Below are 22,591 nucleotides of genomic sequence, written 5' to 3'. Positions count from 1 at the left end.
GATCAACGACTCAGATTGATTAAAAACATTGTAATTATTTCGCACGACTTGGTAAGGGTAATTTTGTCATTGCGTTTTATCGTATATAATACCCCCACCAGAACCTTTTCTTCGCTTCTTTCATTTTTTTTCAGATTCTTTTCTCTCTCTTCGTTCTCAGATAGCAATTTTCCTCTCTACCAGCTTTGATGCCGCCGTTTTCCCTCACCGTTTCTCCATAAGTCCATATCACACCACTACTCTGAATTTCAAGGAAGCTTTTATTTTCGGTAATTTCTTTCGGTTTATCGATTTTTAGCATTCTTTTATAGTTACTTTTGATAAATTTCAGGTCAATTTCAGTTCTAATTTATCAAATTTATCAACATGACTGTAATCATGAAAATTTGTCATTTTAAATTTGTATTTTGTATTTTAAAATCATATTTGAGTTTACAGATCTGAAAATCTTACTGAATTTCAATTTGTATGACTATTATATTAGGTACTAGTTGATGCGATCGAAGCGTAACAATAGGAATAGGCTAAATTTTGACGACTGACTTCCGCTGTTTTCACTCAATTTGCAGGTAGTTCACTTTTCCGCTGCTTTAATTTAGGGAACGATCGAAGGAGGAGCTCTTAAATATCTTGAAAAATGTGAGCTTTTGATTTAATTATGTTGTTTATATGATTAATTTATTATTGACAGTCGATTTCCATTGATTTTGAGTTCGTTATTGCCCTAACTTCAGCGTTTTGGAGTTCGTTATCTTCGTGTGCGATTTTTTCAATCAAATTTGTTTTTCGAAGGCAATTTTACCTCATTTCAACGTATTTGATGTTATTCTTCATTCTAGTTGATTATTAATTGATGTAACCTAATTTGCTTATATTCCTTAACCTGCATATTCTAAAATCTATTATTGTCTCTTTATTTTCTCTTAATAAAAGACATAATTTTATTGCTTGTTCACTAGCACAAAGATTTACAACTCATTTCATCATGTTGAATGTAGGTTGATACAATATTTTTTAAATTTTGTTCATCGTTTTAGTACTTCGATCAAGCAATTGAGGATATATACTAGTTTTTTTTTAAAAAAAAAGCTTCTTGTGCACTTTAGTTCTACTGGTGAAACAAATGTTCACTGCTTTTATACTTATTGGAATAAATAACGAATAGTGACTACTGGAACAATAGCGTAATTGTGTTACTCGAATGAATTGTGTTATTATGATGATATAAGTGTGTTATTTTAACGATGTGAGTGTGTTACAATGATGGATAAGAGTTTAACTTGCAACAACAATGGTTTAAGTATGTTACGATAATAGTTTAGTCGTGTTACTCTAATGTTATAAGTGTGTTATTATAATGGCATATGTGTGTTATTATAATGATATAGTTTTATTATTATACTGCGTAATAGTGTTACTCTAGTGTTATAAGTGTGTTAAAATGATATAAGTGTGTAATTATAATGGTTATTAGTGCTTGCAGGTCGTTTGTTTGTCTTTGCTAGCCCAGTGGATAATGCTCAATAACGGCCCTTCCTCTTTGGAAGAACCCATTTGTATTTTTTTCACTATTTGAGCTTTTTAGAAGGTAAGGACTTATTTTTGAGATTGTCCGTGTCACCGTAGTTGGTATTATCATTATCTGTTCTTTGTGCTGTCATTACGTTAGTTATGGCTGCAATCGCTTCTGTTTTTCCCCATAAATCTTCACTAAAAGTTTTTTTCATTAGGCATGTAGCGGAGAGTTGCATATGTTTTTTCTGCCATTTTCTATGATTCATCATCAATTTGTGTAGCTACTAGTAAGATCAATGCAAATCTGCATGGTAGAAATACTCAGTGGTCATGTTTATGCATCAGATTTGTTTTGTGATCAAAATAATTGAGAGTTGCTCATATTAACTTTGGTCATCTTTTTTAATGTAAAAAGTTACTTTGTTATAAATCCTGGTTAGTATTACAGTGTACTGTGCTTTATATTTGGGTTCATTTTCTTTTAGTCTGTCCTTATTTTATTCAATAGCCGAACTTGAAATAGGCGACGACCTTTATATGCACAATGACGTCTATTAGCTCAAAGCGCCATAGAAAACAGTTAAGGTCCTCAGATGCACATCTTTCCTTTTGTTTCCACACCAACACTACGCCTTCTAAGTTACTTCCGTCATATTCATGTTCCTGAGCTCACTAGAATCCCTCCAACAAAGAGGTTGCAGGCTCGGCTTTATAGTTACTACACAAGGTCAATATTCGAAGCGTCATTATCCCTAGTATTCTTTGTGCATGAATGGTTGTACATCAGATGTGTTTTAATTAAACATGGATTACTGTGATGTTTATATATAGGAGGCATTTATAGTAGAGCAACGTGATTCCGTATATGTGTGTTATTTTAACGGTTATACTTTGTTACAATAATGGTTTTCTTGTGTTACAATAACGGGTATACTTTGTTAGAATACTGGTTTTCTCGTGTTACAATAACGGTTTGATCGTGTTACAATAATAGTTTAGTTATGTTACTATAATTGTTTAATTGAATTACATATCCCGTCATTCTCCGATTACAATTCTCAAGTCTCACTTTTCTTGTCTTTTACTCTCCCTTGCATCATACCCACCAAATGAAGCTTGTGTGAGAGTGGAGTAATGTTTAATTATAGTTAAGAATTTTCATTGTTTTGCAGAAGTTCATAATATTGTTGCTTTACTTGTACAATATTAGGAGTTCCTCTGTTTTTTCTGTGTGCAAAAATAAGGAGATGAAATTCAGTTTTGCACCAAGTAATCACTAAAGTGACACTAGTGGTGTAACCGTCAATTGCGATAAATCAACGTCTATTAGTTCAAAAGGTAAAGCATTGTGCCATTGCACAAAATGTGGGTTCAAGTCCTATATAGACGAGTAAATGTGATTATGTTAATGTCGCAATGTGATTAAGTAAATTTCGCAATCTGATTTCTTTAGTTTTGGGATTTGGGCAGGATTTGCTATCCCTTGCATATGGGAAAACTTCTGCTATGCAAATAATAGACTTTGATTAGTGTATTTCCTTAAAGTAACACAAGTTGGTCTTCATTGTAACACTTGTTTGTCCTTAAGAGTAACAAAAGTTAGTCTTTATTGTAACATTAGTAAATTCTATAGTAAATTCGAGTTATTTCTAACAAGTAATTTTGATCCCAATCTTTCCCTCAAAGTCCTTCAAGATGTTCACCATTATCAGTCCAAAGATGCAACAGTTTATATATTTATTTCTATAATAAGAGGCATATTAAACCAAGATCTTAAACATAGAGTACCTCTGGTTGATAATTGATAGCCAAAACGACTTTGGTAACTCCAACAGGCTTCAGAGCTTCTATCTGAGCAACATTAAAAAGTAACTATGAGGAAACTCAGATTGTTCTCCAAATGGCAGCATCATCACAAATTGCAGGGAACCTATTTTTGCAATTCCATCTTTCCACAAGCAGAATAACTTCTAAAATTAAGATCACAAAATACTTGTATCAGACTGCTGTATATCTGGAAACTAATGCATACGAATTTGAGTTGGTCACATACTCAGATGTGTGAGACGGTCTCATACAAGATTCACGGGAAAGTAAAACCATGAGCTAATAGCAGATCTTAGCATCGAAAAGAAATTTATATGGAATGTCACGTATTTTTGCTAGTCTCTTCATACAAGACTAACAAAGGATCAAATTTTACAATTAATTAAGTCACACACAATGGTGAAAACATGAATTCCATAAATCCAAGCTCTAGTTGAGATAAAAAATTGATGAACATGAATTCCATAAAGCCAAGACAAGTAACACAAGTTAGTCTTTAATGTAACAATAGAGTGTCCTTAAAGTAACACAAGTTAGTATTAATATAACACTAGTTTATTCTTAAAGTAACACAAGTTAGTCTTTAATGTAACACATGTATTCAATGGCCAACATGGGAGTCGAACCCACATCTTGTGCATTGTACAATGCTCTACCATTTGAGCTACTTGGCTTTCATAACCGATTAAAACTAAATACTCATAATTTACATCAATATCGGAGTTCGACATTTATGTCTCATGAGGCACGCGATTCTAAAATCAAAGAAATGAAGGGTCATTCTTCCTCAAATTCAGGCCTACACATGAATTCTCTTGGCAATAATTAGAATCTCGACCATGGATTTTACACTAATGGTACACTCTCAACTGACCCAAATGGTCTAGGACATCTTATGGTCACTTCTACTGCATATCAGATGTCTGAATTGCTGAAGTGCCTCATCATACCAAATTTCATCGAGTAACACTTGTTTTTTTTTTTTTTTTTTTTTGGAGAAATGTAAGCTTATCATTAGAATCTTAATAAAATATCCCATACAACCATACATCATTAGTCAGCTAAACATCCTAACTACATCTCTAGGAAGTAGTTAAGTAGCTGACCCAATCAAGTACTCTACTATTTCTAGCTTTAAGGTCACACTGTCCAATTCTCATTACAACATCATGCTTGACTTTACTACATAAAACAATTGGTCTCCAAATCAGTCCATCCATTCTTCTTGTGTTACGACAATACCAGATCTGAGCCATCAAGCTTGCCAGAATAACTGCCACAATTTTCTTCCTGCAAGCAGAAGGGTGTCTCCATTCAGTCCACCACTTGATACATTCAGCATCAGGCAACGGACACAGGCAACAGTCTTTCACCAGCTGCAGACACATTTTGCTGTATATGCACCCAAAGAAGAGATGCTCATGAGTATCCTCCTCAAGTCCACATAAAAAGCAACAATTGTGCTGAATGATACTCATTCTAAGTAATCTATCCTGGGTAAGCAGTCTATGTTGAGCCACCAACCAACACAAAAAAGTATGCCTAGGAATGATCCGGCTATTTAGCATCCAAGGGTACCATCTAACCTTATCACCATCTGGTTTAAGCCATTGATAACCTTGCCTGAGAGTGTATTGCTCTACCTGAGTAGTACCAAATAAATAATCTTTATAAATATTCTTGACCTGGCAAATTTTCCTCCAAGCCCAACTCCTCCAACACCTAGTTTATAATCTTGCCAGCTAGAGTGTTTTATATAAACAGTATGAACCCATTTGACCCAGAGATGATCAGTCTTCATTGCCACCCACCACACATATTTGCCTATGGCAGCAATATTCCAACTATGCAGATCCCTCAATCCCAGGCCACCTTGTTTCATAGCCCAATAACTATGCAATGTGCTTAAAATAGACTGGATGAGCACCAATCTGCCAGCATAAGACAATTTTTTTGACCCCAAACTTCGAATTCTGGCAACAATTTTTTCAGTTAAGTAGTGACAGTCCAAAACTGAAAGTCTTTTTGGAGAAACATTAACTCCCAAATATTTGAAGGGAACTGAGCCTTTATGCATTCCAGTGAGATCCTCTATTTCTTTAATCAAAACTGCCATCCACCCCATTGCAATAGAAGTTAGATTTCCCCCTATTCATGGAAAGACCAGTAGCTTTGGAGAAATAGGAAAAAGCTTTCATGAGCAAAGCAATAGAAGCTCTATTTCCATGACAAAACAGCATGAGATCATCAGCAAAACATAAATGTGTCAATTGAATCCTATTGCACAGAGAATGGTACTTAAAATCAGGATGTTGCTGGGTAACCTTCAAAACTCGACTCAGGTATTCCAGACACAGAGTGAACAAGAGAGGAGACAATGGGTCTCCTTGCTTGAGCCCTCGTTTGCCCTTAAAGAAACCAAAGATGTTTCCATTCAGAGATAAAGAGTAAGAAGGGGTTGAAATGCATTGCATAATAAGCTGACAAAAAAGATCACGGGAACCAGTAGCAAGCATCATGTCCTTCATAAAAGCCCATTCAACTGAATCGTAGGCTTTCTGCAAATCAATTTTCATTAGAATTCTAGGAGAGCAACTCTTCCTATTATAAAGCTTTACCAGATCTTGGCAAATAAGGATGTTTCCAACAATGTCCCTACCTTTCAGGAAGGCACTTTGAGAAGGATTGATGATATCTGGCAACACTTGGTTCAACCTTCCACAGATCACCTTGGATAAACATTTGTAAACAGTATTGCAGCAGGCAATTGGCCTGAACTGCATTACTGTTTCAGGCACCTCTACTTTGGGAATTAGAGTAATAATCGTGTTATTGCTTTGTTTCAGAACTTTTCCAGAATGATAAGCACCCTGCACAGCAGCAATCACATCCAATCCCACAACATCCAAATTATCTTTAAAGAATTGACTGCTATAACCGTCTGGACCAGGAGCTTAGTCCCTGGAATAGCATACATGGCATTCTTTACCTCCTCAGCAGTGACTGGAGCAGTTAGAATAGCACGGTGCCTATCAGTTAGGCAAGAGCCTTTTTGCACCAGTCTTTTGTTAACAGGATTCACTGCAGTAGAGGTACCCAGCAGCTTTTGATAGTAATTTTTGAACGCTTCCTGGATAGTATCAGGATTGGAACACACATTATTGTTCATATCCTTAATCTGAAACACTCTATTTTTCGACCTTCTTCTTCTAATGGCAGCATGAAAATATGATGTATTCTCATCTCCAAGTTTCATCAAATCACATTTGGCCTTCTGACTTAAGAATTGCAGTCTTGCTTTCTTTAAGTCATTCACTTCCTTGGCACATTCCTTCTCATTATGACACAACTGTTCATTCAATAGATCTTGTCTTAATAATTTCTGGAAATTAACCAGGGCTATTTCAGCCACTTCAGCCACTTGAGTAAGATTTTCGATGTTATCAAACTGCTCTTTGTTGAGAGCCTTCAACGCATTTTTCAAACCCTTCAATTTAGTAACCACCTTGAACATAGGTGTCCCCTGACAGTCTTTTTGCCACCCATTCCTGACAATATCAGAATAGCCAGGTGCCATTGACCACATATTAAAGTACTTGAAATAATTCCTTCTCCTTTGATGATCGACCTCCAGGTGAATCAGACATGGGCAGTGATCAAAGGTACCCTCTAGGAGAAAATGAACATAACCATCAGGGAATAAATCATTCCATTCAGCATTACTAAACACTCTGTAAATTCTACTATAGACTTTTGTATCACTCTCATGCTTATTGGACCATGTGAATAAGGATCCCCTAGCACTCAAATTAGCAAGATTACAGGCCTGAATAGCCTGCAACATTGGTTGAATCTCAGCATTGGAAATAGGTGCACCACCTATTCTCTCATCCCTAGCCATGACTGCATTAAAATCACCACCCACCAGCCAAGGACCAAAGATCAAATTATGATAACCCCTCAAGCTATCCCATAACATTGTTCTCTCATGAGCATGATTTAATCCATAAACCACAGTTATCCAGAAAACTTTCTTCCTACTTTTATCATGAACTTTTGCGTGTATGCACTGAACCGTAACATCATCCAGAAAACTTTCTTCCTACTTTTATCATGAACTTTTGCGTGTATGCACTGAACCGTAACCTCACAGATATCCACATCAAAAGAGTTTGGGTCCCAGATGAGCCAGATCCTCCCTCCCTTATGCATACTAGAATTTGTGCATATAGCACAATCCTCACACAAATTTATTCTTACTTTATTCCAGTTTTTGGTTTTTATTTTTGTTTCTAGTAGTACAAACAAACCTACTTTATTTTGAAGCAAGAATCTCTTTATTTCGTGTTGCTTAGTAGGGAGATTCATGCCTCTAATGTTCCACATCCCAATCTTATTCATAATCAGAAGTAGCCTTACTAGACTCCCCTTTCTCATGCCTCAAACTGTCAGCTATCCCCAACCTAGACTTATGTAAGGACTGTGATAGGGATTCCATAACAGAAAGTCCATTACAAGAGAATGTCCTCCTATCTCCAGTGTCAGTCCTCATAAGTTTAGTAATGATACATCTACGGAAAGAACTTCCAACCATGGGTGTTTTCTGTACCAGCACAGGAGTCAGCGTAGCCTCCGCTGCAGAGACAGATTGAACTACCTGCAGTACAGGCTCCTTCTGAGTAGGCTCCTTCTGAGTAGGCTTAACCTGAACCTGTGATTGCTGAACAGCCACAGGCTTTGTTTTCTGTTGCTGAACCACCACTGGCTTTGGCTTCCAGACTCTTTTCACCACCTTCTTCTCATTCCCCTTCCTAAACTGCTCGGCAAGATGACCCATCCCCTTGCATGCAATACAACTGAGAGGTAACCAGTCATATCTCACCCTTAGGGTTTGAATTTTACCATTATCATCCAAAAATTTGATAGAATCAGGGAAATGTTATCCAATTTAAACTTCAACCATAATGCGAGCAAATCCTAAGAAGTTCTTATGAAGCGTGGAATCATCACACTTAATGTAATTTCCAACAATCCCAGACAACTTCTTAAGACTTTCAAGCCCCCAATACTTAACATCCAAACCAAACAACTTCATCCAAATCGGAATTTTCTTAACATCATGCTTAATTAATTCCGTATCTGGTTTCCATTCATTAACAATTACCGGTTTATTATCAAACATCAAGTGACCATTATTCAGAACAAATTATTGTTGTTGAGCCTTAGTTTTGAATAGAACAAGGAAGATGTCGTTGGGTAAGAACGAAATCTTATCAATCCCCTGTCCCTGCCAAACCCTCTTCGCAAACCCCGAAAGAACAGAGCTCAGAGGGTTTGCTCCAAGAACAAAACAATAGACAGAGGTAGACCAGAAATTAACCTCACCAGCAACATCTGCCTGCGTAATTTGAACAAGCGGAGCATCCTCAAAAGTGTTTTCAACAACATCTTCCACTGGAACCTCCTCTTCCTCCAAAATCTCCTCCAAGTCAGATTCAAAGTCAGATTCAAACTCCTAAGAAGAGAATTGAAGCTGACGTTGATGAGATTTCTCTTTATTGATGGATTTTAATCCATTAATGTCGTGTTTTTGGTTTGTTTGAGATGAAATCTGCGTATTTTTGTGATGATTTTTTGGGTTTTTTTTTTAAGAAACCCCAAAGGGATTTAAATATCATTAGCACAATCAAAAGAGACTAACTCGTGACATCCCTCCCATTTCCTCAACAAGCTCCCTCACCCGGAGCAGCACACCCTCAACACTCCACCGTACACATTCAAAAACAACCTTATTACGCATTTCCCATATCGCCCAACTTCCCATCATCAATTCTACACATTCCGCCATACCCGTATCCCTCATCATCGCCTCTATCCAGTCCCTTATACGATCGAATTCCACACCCGACAACACATCCACCCCCAGGCCACCTCATACACCCCACCTCATACACCCCGTACCCAACTACACTCCCGCACAATATGAAGACCCGACTCCACATCATACCCGCAAATAGGGCAGCCATTCATAGTCCCCGGAATCCTTCTAGCTATATTATTCTTTGTAGCAATAGCATCGTTACAAAGTTGCCAAAAGAAAACTTTAATCCGAGGTAAACATACGATCCCAGGCCACCCATGCCAGCTTCGTCTTACCGCCCCCCCCCCCCCCCCCAAAAAAAAAACACGGATACAAGTGAACGTAATTCATCGCAAAAATTAGCAGGCAGCTTGAAAACACTCATGGCATATGTCGGAATCGATTGGGCAACTGCCTTTATCATTACGTCCCGCCCTGCCCTACTGAGTAGCAAACCACGCCATCCCTGCAACTTCTTACTCAACTTGTCCCGGATAACTTTCGAGATCACCTGCTTCGAATGACCCACCATCGTGGGCAAGCCCAAATAACGGTCTTGAACACCTACCACCCGAACCCCAAGTACTCCAGCCACCCTTTCTTTTCTGTCTCCCCTCGCCCCCTTGCTAAAAGACACAGTCGTTTTATCGAAGTTAATGACCTGACCTGAAGCTCTTTCATATTGTGCTAACATATCCATTACCTTTCTAGCCTCCGACTCTGCTTTAACAAAGAAGATACTATCATCAGCAAATATTAAATGAGAGATAGCAGGCGCCGTGGGAGCAATTCGAATTCCATGCAAAGTGCCAGCCTCCACCGCGCGTTTCATCAGACTAGATAAAACCTCAGCGCACAAAATAAATAAATATGGGGAAATTGGATCGCCCTGCCTCAAACCTCTCCCTGGATAAATAGGATTAGATAGCTCACCATTCACCACTACCTCATAAGACACCGTCCGCACACAATTCATCACCCTATCTACCCATACCCTATCAAACCCCATATGCAACAACACTTTCTCTAAAAACACCCACTCCACACGATCATATGCTTTGGACATATCGAGCTTCAATGCCATGTGGCCACCACCCCCTCTTGAATTTTTCATGTAATGGAACATCTCAAACGCAAGAAGAATATTGTCAGTTATTAGACGACCCGGAGTAAAGGCACTTTGATTTTATGACACTATATCTCCTAAAAACTGCTTCAATCTATTAGCTAACACCTTCGAGACAATCTTATAAACCACATTACACAAACTTATTGGCCTAAAATCCACCATTCTGTCCGGAGCCTTCTTCTTTGGAATGAGGACAATATGGGTTCTATTAAAATTGCTCGGAAAGGCCGCACCATTTAACTCAAACACTGTCTAACCACAGAAGGCCTAACTATATGCCAATATGTTTGGAAAAAGAGAGCATTCATACCGTCCGGCCCTGGAGCTTTAAGCGGATGCATCTGGTTCAAAACTTCCACAATTTCAACCTTAGTATAATTAGCTCGAAATATATCATTCATCTGCTCTGTAACCCGCCCCTCAACCCCGCTTAACAACCCATCAAACTCCTCGGGTCCTGAGGAAGAAACAGATTAGCGAAATAACATAATGCTCCATCAGCAATCGCACCAGTGGTAACCCTCACGCAACCATTGTCATCCACCAGAGATCAAATTATGATAAACCCTCAAGCTATCCCATAACATTGTTCTCTCATGAGCATGATTTAATCCATAAACCACAGTCATCTAGAAAACTTTCTTCCTACTTTTATCATGAACTTTTGCGTGTATGCACTAAACCGTAACATCATCCAGAAAACTTTCTTCCTACTTTTATCATGAACTTTTGCGTGTATGCACTGAACCGTAACCTCACAGATATCCACATCAAAAGAGTTTGGATCCCAGATGAGCCAGATCCTCCCTCCCTTATGCATACTAGAATTTGTGCATATAGCACAGTCCTCACACAAATTTATTCTTACTTTATTCCAGTTTTTTGGTTTTTATTTTTGTTTCTAATAGTACAAACAAACCTACTTTATTTTGAAGCAAGAATCTCTTTATTTCGTGTTGCTTAGTAGGGAGATTCATGCCTCTAATGTTCCACATCCCAATCTTATTCATAATCAGAAGTAGCCTTACTAGACTCCCCTTTCTCATGCCTCAAACTGTCAGCTATCCCCAACCTAGACTTATGTAAGGACTGTGATAGGGATTCCATAACAGAAAGTCCATTATAAGAGAATGTCCTCCTATCTCCAGTGTCAGTCCTCATAAGTTTAGTAATGATACATCTACAGAAAGAACTTCCAACCATGGGTGTTTTCTGTACCAGCACAGGAGTCAGCGTAGCCTCCGCTGCAGAGACAGATTGAACTTCCTGCAGTACATGCTCCTTCTGAGTAGGCTTAACCTGAACCTGTGATTGCTGAACAGCCACAGGCTTTGTTTTCTGTTGCTGAACCACCACTGGCTTTGGCTTCCAGACTCTTTTCACCACCTTCTTCTCATTCCCCTTCCTACACTGCTCGGCAAGATGACCCATCCCCTTACATGTAGTACAACTGAGAGGTAACCAGTCATATCTCACCCTTAGGGTTTGAATTTTACCATTATCATCCAAAAATTTGATAGAATTAGGGAAATGTTGTCCAATTTCAACTTCAACCATAATGCGAGCAAATCCTAAGAAGTTCTTATGAAGCGTGGAATCATCACACTTAATGTAATTTCCAACAATCCCAGACAACTTCTTAAGACTTTCAAGCCCCCAATACTTAACATCCAAACCAAACAACTTCATCCAAATCGGAAATTTCTTAACATCATGCTTAATTAATTCCGTATCTGGTTTCCATTCATTAACAATTACCGGTTTATTATCAAACATCAAGTGACCATTATTCAGAACAAATTATTGTTGTTGAGCCTTAGTTTTGAATAGAACAAGGAAGATGTCGTTGGGTAAGAACGAAATCTTATCAATCCCCTGTCCCTGCCAAACCCTCTTCGCAAACCCCGTAAGAACAGAGCTCAGAGGGTTTGCTCCAAGAACAAAACAATAGACAGAGGTAGACCAGAAATTAACCTCACCGGCAACATCTGCCTGCGTAATTTGAACAAGCGGAGCATCCTCAAAAGTGTTTTCAACAACATCTTCCACTGGAACCTCCTCTTCCTCCAAAATCTCCTCCAAGTCAGATTCAAAGTCAGATTCAAACTCCTAAGAAGAGAATTGAAGCTGACGTTGATAAGATTTCCCTTTATTGATGGATTTTAATCCATTAATGTCGTGTTTTTGGTTTGTTTGAGATGAAATCTGCGTATTTTTGTGATGATTTTTTGGGTTTTTTTTTTTTTAAGAAACCCCAAAGGGATTTAAATATCATTAGCACAATCAAAAGAGACTAACTCGTGACATCCCTCCCATTTCCTCAACAAGCTCCCTCACCCAGAGCAGCACACCCTCAACACTCCACCGTACACCTTCAAAAACAACCTTATTACGCATTTCCCATATCGCCCAACTTCCCGTCATCAATTCTACACATTCCGCCATACCCTTATCCCTCATCATCGCCTCTATCCAGTCCCTTATACGATCGAATTCCACACCCGACAACACATCCACCCCCAGGCCACCCCATACACCCCGTACCCAACTACGCTCCCGCACAATATGAAGACCCGACTACACATCATACCCGCAAATAGGGCAGCCATTCATAGTCCCCGGAATCCTTCTAGCTATATTATTCTTTGTAGCAATAGCATCGTTACAAAGTTGCCAAAAGAAACCTTTAATCCGAGGTAAACATACGATCCCAGGCCACCCTTTCCAGCTTCGTCTTACCCCTATCCGCCGCCCCCCCCCCAAAAAAAAAAAACCCGGATACAAGTGAATGTAATTCATCGCAAAAATTAGCAGGCAGCTTGAAAACACTCCTGGCATATGTCGGAATCGATTGGGCAACTGCCTTTATCATCACTTCCCGCCCTGCCCTACTGTCCCGGATAACTTTCGAGATCACCTGCTTCGAATGACCCACCATCGTGGGCAAGCCCAAATAACGGTCTTGAACACCTACCACCCGAACCAAGTACTCCAGCCACCCTTTCTTTTCTGTCTCCCCTCACCCCCTTGCTAAAAGACACAGTCGTTTTATCGAAGTTAATGACCTGACCTGAAGCTCTTTCATATTGTGCTAAAATATCCATTACCTTTCTAGCCTCCAACTCTGCTTTAACAAAGAAGATAATATCATCAGCACATAGTAAATCAGAGATAACAGGCGCCGTGGGAGCAATTCGAATTCCATGCAAAGTGCCAGCCTCCACCGCGCGTTTCATCAGACTAGATAAAACCTCAGCGCACAAAATAAATAAATATGGGGAAATTGGATCGCCCTGCCTCAAACCTCTCCCTGGATAAATAGGATTAGATAGCTCACCATTCACCACTACCTCATAAGACACCGTCCGCACACAATTCATCACCCTATCTACCCATACCCTATCAAACCCCATATGCAACAACACTTTCTCTAAAAACACCCACTCCACACGATCATATGCTTTGGACATATCGAGCTTCAATGCCATGTGGCCATCACCCCCTCTTGAATTTTTCATGTAATGGAACATCTCAAACGCAAGAAGAATATTGTGAGTTATTAGACGACCCGGAGTAAAGGCACTTTGATTTTCTGACACTATATCTCCAAAAAACTGCTTCAATCTATTAGCTAACACCTTCGAGACAATCTTATAAACCACATTACACAAACTTATTGGCCTAAAATCCACCATTCTGTCCGGAGCCTTCTTCTTTGGAATGAGGACAATATGGGTTCTATTAAAATTGCTCGGAAAGGCCGCACCATTTAACTCAAACACTTTCTAACCACAGAAGGCCCAACTATATGCCAATATGTTTGGAAAAAGAGAGCATTCATACCGTCCGGCCCTGGAGCTTTAAGCGGATGCATCTGGTTCAAAACTTCCACAATTTCATCCTCAGTATAATTAGCTCGAAGTATATCATTCATCTGCTCTGTAACCCGCCCCTCAACCCCGCTTAACAACCCATCAAACTCCTCGGGTCCTGAGGAAGCAAACCGATTAGCGAAATAACATAATGCTCCATCAGCAATCGAACCAGTGGTAACCCTCACGCAACCATTGTCATCCACCAAACGACCTATATAATTCCGCTGCTTCCTCTGTGTCGCCTTTCTATGAAAAAACTTAGTATTCTTATCTCCATCTTTCAGCCATATAGCTCTCGGCCTTTGCCTCCAGAAAAGCTCCTCCTGCCGAATCAACTTAGCTATATCCCGTACCAACCCTTGCCTCTCACGCACCAACCGCACACTTCGTGTACTCTCATTCAACTCTCTCAATCTTCTTTTCTTAGTATTAATATCCCTAACAATCTTACCTATAATCAATCCCTTCCATTTTTGCAATTCTTTCGCACATCTCGAAATAGTTTCCAGGACATCAACATGATTATCATCCCATGACCTCCGAATAGCATCCTCACATCCTTCCTCCCCAAACCCACACGTTTATTGAAAACAACCTTCAGGGGCGCATGATCAGACCATTCACGATCCAGATGGACCAGTCTAGCATAGGGAAACTTATCGAACCACAGATCTGTACCCATCGCCCTATCAATTCTACATTGTCTATTATCATCGCCTGCTTGTCCATTATCAAAAGTAAACTCATAACCTTCATATGGAAGGTCTCTTAACCCACAATCGTCAACTGCATCCCTGAATTTGTTCATTTGCCACGGAGCACTAGAACCACCCTTCATCTCAGTAGAATACAGAATCTCATTGTAATCGCCCACACACAGCCAAGGCTCATGTGATTGACTTGCCAGAATACGAAGTTGCTGCCACGAAAGATGTCTATCCTAAATAGCAGGCCAACCATAGAAACGAGTTATACGACACTTCTCCCCATCGAACTCCACATCAAAGTCCATATAATATACAGAGGCAGACCGAAGAGTACAAGTAATATTACTACGCCATAACATTGCAAGACCACCCAACCTTCCCATACTATCTACCGCCACCCCAGTAAAACCATCGAACTTCCCCCACACACCTTGCATTTCTTTACTACTTAATTTCGTCTCACATAAAAATACAATACTAGCCGCTTCCCGAAGGAGCAAATTCCTTAATCCGCCCACTGCAGCGGGGTTGCCCAGCCCCCTGCAGTTAAGGCTCAAGAGATTCAACCTCCGCCTCAGATATTACCATCGTCACATATATTACCATCGTCACATCCCTGTGAATCAACGACTTCTTCGAGACATTTGTCTCCCCCCACTTTGTCATCACCCCTAACCCTCTTTTGATTCTCATTCAACATTGAATTGGTAAGAACCTGTTCAGCATTCACACTATTCCCACCCTCCTGTCGCAATATTCTCTGCCACTTCTTCCCATACCTCGACAGGACACCACCACCATTCAGTCCCACGTCAACCCCTGCCCCTACAACCACCATATCAATCCCCCTTCAGAACTCCGCTCCCCCACATTACCCTTCCTAACCTCCGTTTCCTCCTTATCTGTCACAACCAGCGCATTCGAAGGAGTCCGTTGCGTGACCACATTCTGCCCCTCCCCCAAAGATGCCTTATCCGTCCCCATAACACCTGAACTAACCAATCCTGCCTCCTCATCAACTATACTACTCAGCTCAACCCTAGTCTTCCCCAATCTAACTTTCTGAGCATTCGATAAAGCAAAACGTTGTAATTTTTCAATCATCTCCTTTTCGCTCCGTCTATACTCCTCTTCGAATTCAGGCCGCAAATCCCTACTAGTCTTCTTCCCCTCCGTCACACCCGCATTACCACCCCTCCACGGTGATGCACGTAACTTATCCCCAAACCTTAGCTCCTCCTCTTCATACGGTCCGTCCTCACAATCTCTCCCCATGTCCCAACACACCACACCCATAACAAAACATGGGCAATCTCTCATACTTAACGTCAAACGCCGTCACTTTCTCATTCGGCATACGATTCTCAACAGAAGATCGAAGTGGTTTCCTGACATCATGTAATACTCGAATCCGAACTGCTCGTTCCATCTCAGGAAAAGCGGCATCATCCCTACCAACATAACTACCCAACTGCGAACCCAGACGACTCAAATTATCTTCATTCATCCGTCCCTTAATGGGTAGGTCATAAATTCGAGCCCAAATTGGAATATAGAACAACGGGGTATCAGTCATCTTCTCCTCACCATTAGATTCATTGAAGCACCATGCATACTTATCAAAGTGCCACGGCTGTCCCTCCAGTACCTTAATCTTGTCCCTCTCATCTTCAAAACGAAAGATAAAAATCCGTTCTTTGGTATCTAGCACATTGCCCATCACACGCCCAACTGGTTCCAGATTCGAAGCATCGTATCGATAGCAGCACGGATATTAATCGCTTTCGATGCCCAAATCTTACCAATAATTATCTTCTCTGCCCTAGACTCCTGTACGTCGTCACCTTCGATAGCCCAATCAAACACCTCACCCCCTCCACCTTTCAAGCCGCCCATGACTCCCTTCCCCTTACTACAACTACCGCGTTCCATAACAGCCTATTACAAACTCTAATAGACAGGTATGTAGTAAAGCAGAGGAACGAGAACAAGCCTTAACTAAATTCGTCCCCAAAACGCAGAAAAACAAAACCCTAGCAACCAATCCAATCCCTACTCATAGACATTAAAGGTTAAAGATTAAAGGAAACCAACCTACAAGCACTGCTGTAGAGAAGGACCTCGATCAAGAAGGAATTATCCAAGATTAACAAAGACTAGAACTCCCACAGAGAGAATCCTAGAGAGACGTATTAGGAGTAATATGTATACTTTCTAAATGCGTTATTAAGATGCCTTTTATGACGAAATTATGCCTTCAAAAAGCTACCTAATTTAGAGGGAAATTTCTCTCTCTAACTCTCCCCGTAACACTTGTTATTCATACTTGTTCTTCTATAGTCGCATTTTTTATCCGACACTCAAACAAGTCACATATTTGAGTAAGACTAGTTATTATATAGAATAACACTAGTTAATCACTCCAACACTTGAAATCCTTATTAAAATAAATTGGTGCAGTATTTTTCTCCGAATTTGATTGATTCTTAAACTACTTATCCGATAGAGTAACACACCTTACTCTATGAAATAAAACAAGCTATTCAATGAAATAAAACAAGCTATTCAATAAAATCACTCTTCATACAAGTTATAACAGGGGAAAAACATTACTTATCAAATTAGTCACATTAGTTATTCAATACTCAAACATGATCTTTACTGACTAACACTAGTTATCAAATAACATAACATTACTTATTCAACGGAGTATTCAACGGAGTAACAAACTATACTCTGAAGTAACAAAAGTTATTCAAACAGGCGCACAAGTTCTTCAATATTGTAACATTGATTATGCAATATAATCACACAAGTTAGTCAAAGGAGTAATATACCAACAATTAAATTACAAAAACCAGAGAACTAAACATTTTTCACAATCTAATGATTAGCATGTTCACAAATCATCTTTTCATGAGATCTCTGAATAAATTGACACACATAATTAAAAGACACACTCTAAATATCAGACAAATCAAAACTTAGAACAAATTTGTGCAACAACAACTTAATCAAACATAACTAACTGAATGAAACAAAATTAAAGAATTAAATTGTTTTTCGTACCCCTATATAGTTAGAAATAGAGAATATCTCACCATTTGTTGAATATTCTTCGCACTTTTGTGATCGATTTGTTGACTCCGCACTGAGTCTTGATAAAATAAGAGTCGAAGAAAAGGAAAGTTTGAATAAATAACTAAATGCACGTAAGTTGTTGATTAGATTTGGGTGAAATTTAAGTATTTTCTAGTGTTTGTTCTTTCTTTGATTTGGGGATTTTTCAGAGAGAAAGACAGGTAAGAGAGGAGAGAAAAACCAAGCGAAAAAAAAAAGGGAGTGTGGGGGAATTGTATCAGTCATGGGGGTGACGTGTTGCAATCTGGTGCATTGAACAGCATTTGATCCGACGGTATATAATGATAGGACGGATTCATTTAAAACCCTGGACTCACAGGATCCCGGCTGTATATATCTATCTATCTATCTATCTATATTAATAAAGGAAGCTTTTTTCGAGCGATTATAGAGATTCCAACTTTCATAAAATTGTTTCGAGCTAAGAGATAAAGAAAATAGGGTACATATATGATTATGCTAACATAAGATTACGCAAGTGGTGTTTGTATTAGAATAAAATAATGAGTTTACAATTTTACGCATAGATAGCGTTTTATGGAGCTTCGAGAACTTAAACATGTACTCCGTATACAACATTAAATCTATATATATATATATATATATATATATATATATATATATAGAGAGAGAGAGAGAGAGAAAGAGAGGAAGGATCAACTAAGGTCCATTATATATTTGAGTCCATAAGTCCTATTGTGAGTCATTGGATGGAGGGAGATGGATGGCCAAGATCAACCTCCAAAAGTGTGTTTATTTACTAATATCACTCATTCTCTCCTCCTTCACTAATCCTTCTAATTAATCACTAATTCACTATAATTTCTTTTCCTCTCATCCACTTCTCTCATATATCACACAACTCATCTTCTCTCTAAAACCCCAAAAAATAAAAACCCAAAAAATCCAAATAAATAAAAAACCCAAAACCCAAATAAATAAATAAAACCCAAAAAATCCAATTAAATCAAAAAACCCAAAAAATCCAATTAAATCAAAAAACCCAAATAAATCATTCATTCTTCTCTTCCTCATTCACTACCACCCACCACTATCCCACCCGACACCAACTCACCGCCCACCACCGCCGCCACCACACCGCCGCCACCGCACCGCCGCCAACTTTTTTTTTTTTTTTTTTTTTTTTTTTTTTGCCTCGGTTTTTTTTATTTATTTTTTTTTTTTTTCGTTTGGTCTTTATTTTCATGTTTTGAGTTGTTTTTTCCATTCATTTTTTGTTGTTGTCTTTTATTTTCTTTTATTTTGTTACTTCTCCTTTTTTATTCATTTTCTCAAATCTCTTCTTGTTATACTTTTTTTTAAGATTTCGGGTTTTAAATCTTGTTATTTGGTTTATTTTAGATTTCGGGTTTGGTTGGGTTGTTGGTTTTTTGGTTTTATTATTGTTATTTGGTTTTTTGTTTTTGTTATTATGAGTTTTTTTTGTTTTTGTTATTATTTTTTTTTCATATTTTTCATATTTATTGTTTGATTTTTTTACTATTTACGACTAAAGTTATACATTTTATGACCAAAGTTATACAAAAAAAGACTAAAGTTATACAAAAATTGGACTAAAGTTACACAAAAAATTGGACTAAAGTTATACAAAAATGAACCAGAGTTATACAAAAATGAACCAAAGTTATACAAAAATGAACCAAAGTTATACAAGAATGGACCAAAGTTATACAAAAATGAACTAAAGTTATACAAATATGGACTAAAGTTATACAAAAAAAGACTGAAGTTATACAAAAATAGACCAAAGTTATACAAAAAAAGACAAAAGTTATACAAAAATTGGACTAAAGTGATACAACAATGGACTAAAGTTATACAAAAATGAACAAAAGTTATACAAAAATGAACCAAAGTTATACAAAAATGGACTAAAGTTATACAAAAAATTGGACTAAAGTTATACAAGAATGAACCAAAGTTATAGAAAAATGAACCAAAGTTATACAAAAATCGACCAGAGTTATACAAAAATGCACCAAAGTTATACAAAAAATGTACTAAAGTTATACAAAAAATGGACTAAAGTTATACAAAAAATGGATTTTTGTATAACTCTGGTGCATTTTTGTATAACTCTGGTGCATTTTTGTATAACTCTGGTCCATTTTTGTATAACTTTGGTTCATTTTTGTATAACTTTGGTTCATTTTTTGTATAACTTTAGTCCAATTTTTTGTATAACTCTGGTGCATTTTTGTATAACTCTGGTCAATTTTTGTATAACTTTGGTTCATTTTTGTAAAACTTTGGTTCATTTTTGTATAACTTTAGTCCAATTTTTTGTATAACTTTAGTCCATTGTTGTATGACTTTAGTCCAATTTTTGTATAACTTTGATGCATTTTTGTATAACTCTGGTCGATTTTTGAATAACTTTGGTTCATTTTTCTATAACTTTGGTTCATTCTTGTATAACTTTAGTCCAATTTTTTGTATAACTTTAGTCCATTTTTGTATAACTTTGGTTCATTTTTGTATAACTCTGGTGCATTTTTGTATAACTTTGGTCCAATTTTTGTATAACTTTAGTCCATTTTTTGTATAACTTTGGTCTATTTTTGTATAACTTCAGTCCTTTTTTGTATAACTTTAGTCCATTTTTGTATAACTTTAGTCCTTATATGAATAACTTTTGTCCTTATTTGTATAACTTCAATCATTTTTTGTATAATTGTAGTCCAAAATGTATAACTTTAGTCATAAAATGTATAACTTTAGTCATAAAATGTATAACTTTAGTCGTAAATAGTAAAAAAAATCAAACAATAAAAAAAATAAAATCAAAACATAACACAAATCATAAAATCAAACAAATAAAAAAACTTGAATAACAATAATAAAAACCAAATAACAACAATAACAATAACAAAACAAAAAACCAAATAACAATCACAAAAAACCAAATCTAAAATCTAAAAAAAAAACCAAATAACAAAACCAAATTTAAATATCGTGTGTATAACTCTAATGCACGCGATGTATAACTTTAATAGACAAGATGTATAACTTGATCAAAAAATCAAATAACAATAACAACCAAATAAAAAATAAAAAAAAAACCAAAACAAAAAACAAAAACAAAAGAAAAAACAAAAGAAAAAAACAAAAATAAAACAAAAAAAGAAAGGAGAACGGAGTACACAGACAAAAAAACAAAGAACAAAACAAAAAAAAATGGAAGGAGGAGGAAGGAAGGAAGGACGGTGGAGCAGGGGAGGAGGAAGGAAGGAAGGACGCGGGTTGGTGGTCGGATCTGAAAAACAAAAAAAGAAAGGAGAAGGGAGAGGCGGCAGATAAGTGCGACGGCGTCGGGTTGGCCGAGGGCGGCAAGAAGGCTGGTTTGGGGTAATGGAGAAAGGAAGGGGGGAGGCGCTGTGGTGGGTGGCGTCGGTTGTGGGTGGTTGTGTGTGTGGTGGGGGGGGTCTGTCGGTTACGGGTGATAGTTGTCGCGGTGGTGGGTGGCGGCGAGGTCGGGGTAATGGAGAAAGGAAGGAGGGAGGGAGGCGCTGTGGTGAGTGGTGGTGGAAGGAGGAGGAAGGACGGAGGGAGGCGGCGATTGTTGTTGTTGTCGGGCTGTCGGTTGTGGGTGGTTGTGTGTGTGTGGTGGGGGGGGGGGGGGCGCGACGAGAGAGGGAGGGAGGGAGGGAGGTATTTGAATATGGTGTTTGAATATGGTGAAGGGAGGACGTAAAAAGCCGTGTGTTTGGTTTTTTTTTTTGTTGGTTTTTTTTTTTTTGTTGATTTGGTTTTTTTTTTTGAGAGAATGAGAGAAAGATGAGAGAGAATGAGTGTATGAGAGAAGTGTGAATGAATGAATAATGAGGGAGTGAGTTGGGAGATTAGAATGGTGGAAGAGTTATACACAATTAGGTAGAGTTATACACAATTAGGGAAGGAGATTAGGGAGGGAGAATTGTGACCCTTCAATGAGATGTAATCTCATCCCTCCATCCCTTCCATCCAAGGGCTCTTATAAGGACTTAGGGCCTTATATGGTATGAAGGCCTTATAAGAACCCTTCTATATATATATATATATATATATATATATATATATATATATATATATATATATATATATAAAGCTATGCTCAGACAAAGAAATCAAACTTTACCTCCAACATATTCGTTCCTCTTAGTAATGTTATGGTTTATTTTCTTTGGTGTACGTAGGGTGAACTTTGCTTTGATATTGATTGTGCATATTATTTGTTTTGCTTACAATGTGATTATTGCTTGCTTATTGCTTATCATATTGTCTTATACGAAGTATTTATGTTTCTATTATATATATATATAGGTCTATCTAAAGTACTAATAAGGCGATTTGGTTTGTAATTTCAGGTACAATATGAGATTGAGTGTATAGATGGTCAGTTCTTTCAGGTACATTGTATGGTCGAGGGTATAACATGGTCGTTAAATTCATGACGAAACAAATTTCCAATAGTTCCGCCGGAAAAGGTATAAGCTCAATAACCCATGTCGTTTTACAATTTCTGGAGTTATGAGGC

The 22,591-nt window shown here is 38.0% G+C and overlaps 1 long non-coding RNA gene across 1 annotated transcript; it reads right to left on the bottom strand.

Moving 5' to 3' along the window:
- Positions 1–405: 405 nt before the first annotated feature.
- On the bottom strand, positions 406–18,217 carry LOC141633354 (uncharacterized). The gene is made up of 2 exons (XR_012538128.1): positions 18,015–18,217; positions 406–3,485 (listed from the first exon to the last, which is right to left on the bottom strand). It is a non-coding gene; the product is annotated as an uncharacterized LOC141633354 (long non-coding RNA).
- Positions 18,218–22,591: the final 4,374 nt, after the last annotated feature.

Source organism: Silene latifolia, chromosome Y (assembly GCF_048544455.1).
Source record: "Silene latifolia isolate original U9 population chromosome Y, ASM4854445v1, whole genome shotgun sequence".
NCBI lineage: Eukaryota > Viridiplantae > Streptophyta > Magnoliopsida > Caryophyllales > Caryophyllaceae > Silene > Silene latifolia.
The sequence above is the reverse complement of the archived record's forward strand: the minus strand, read 5'-3'. Positions and strand labels throughout refer to the sequence as shown.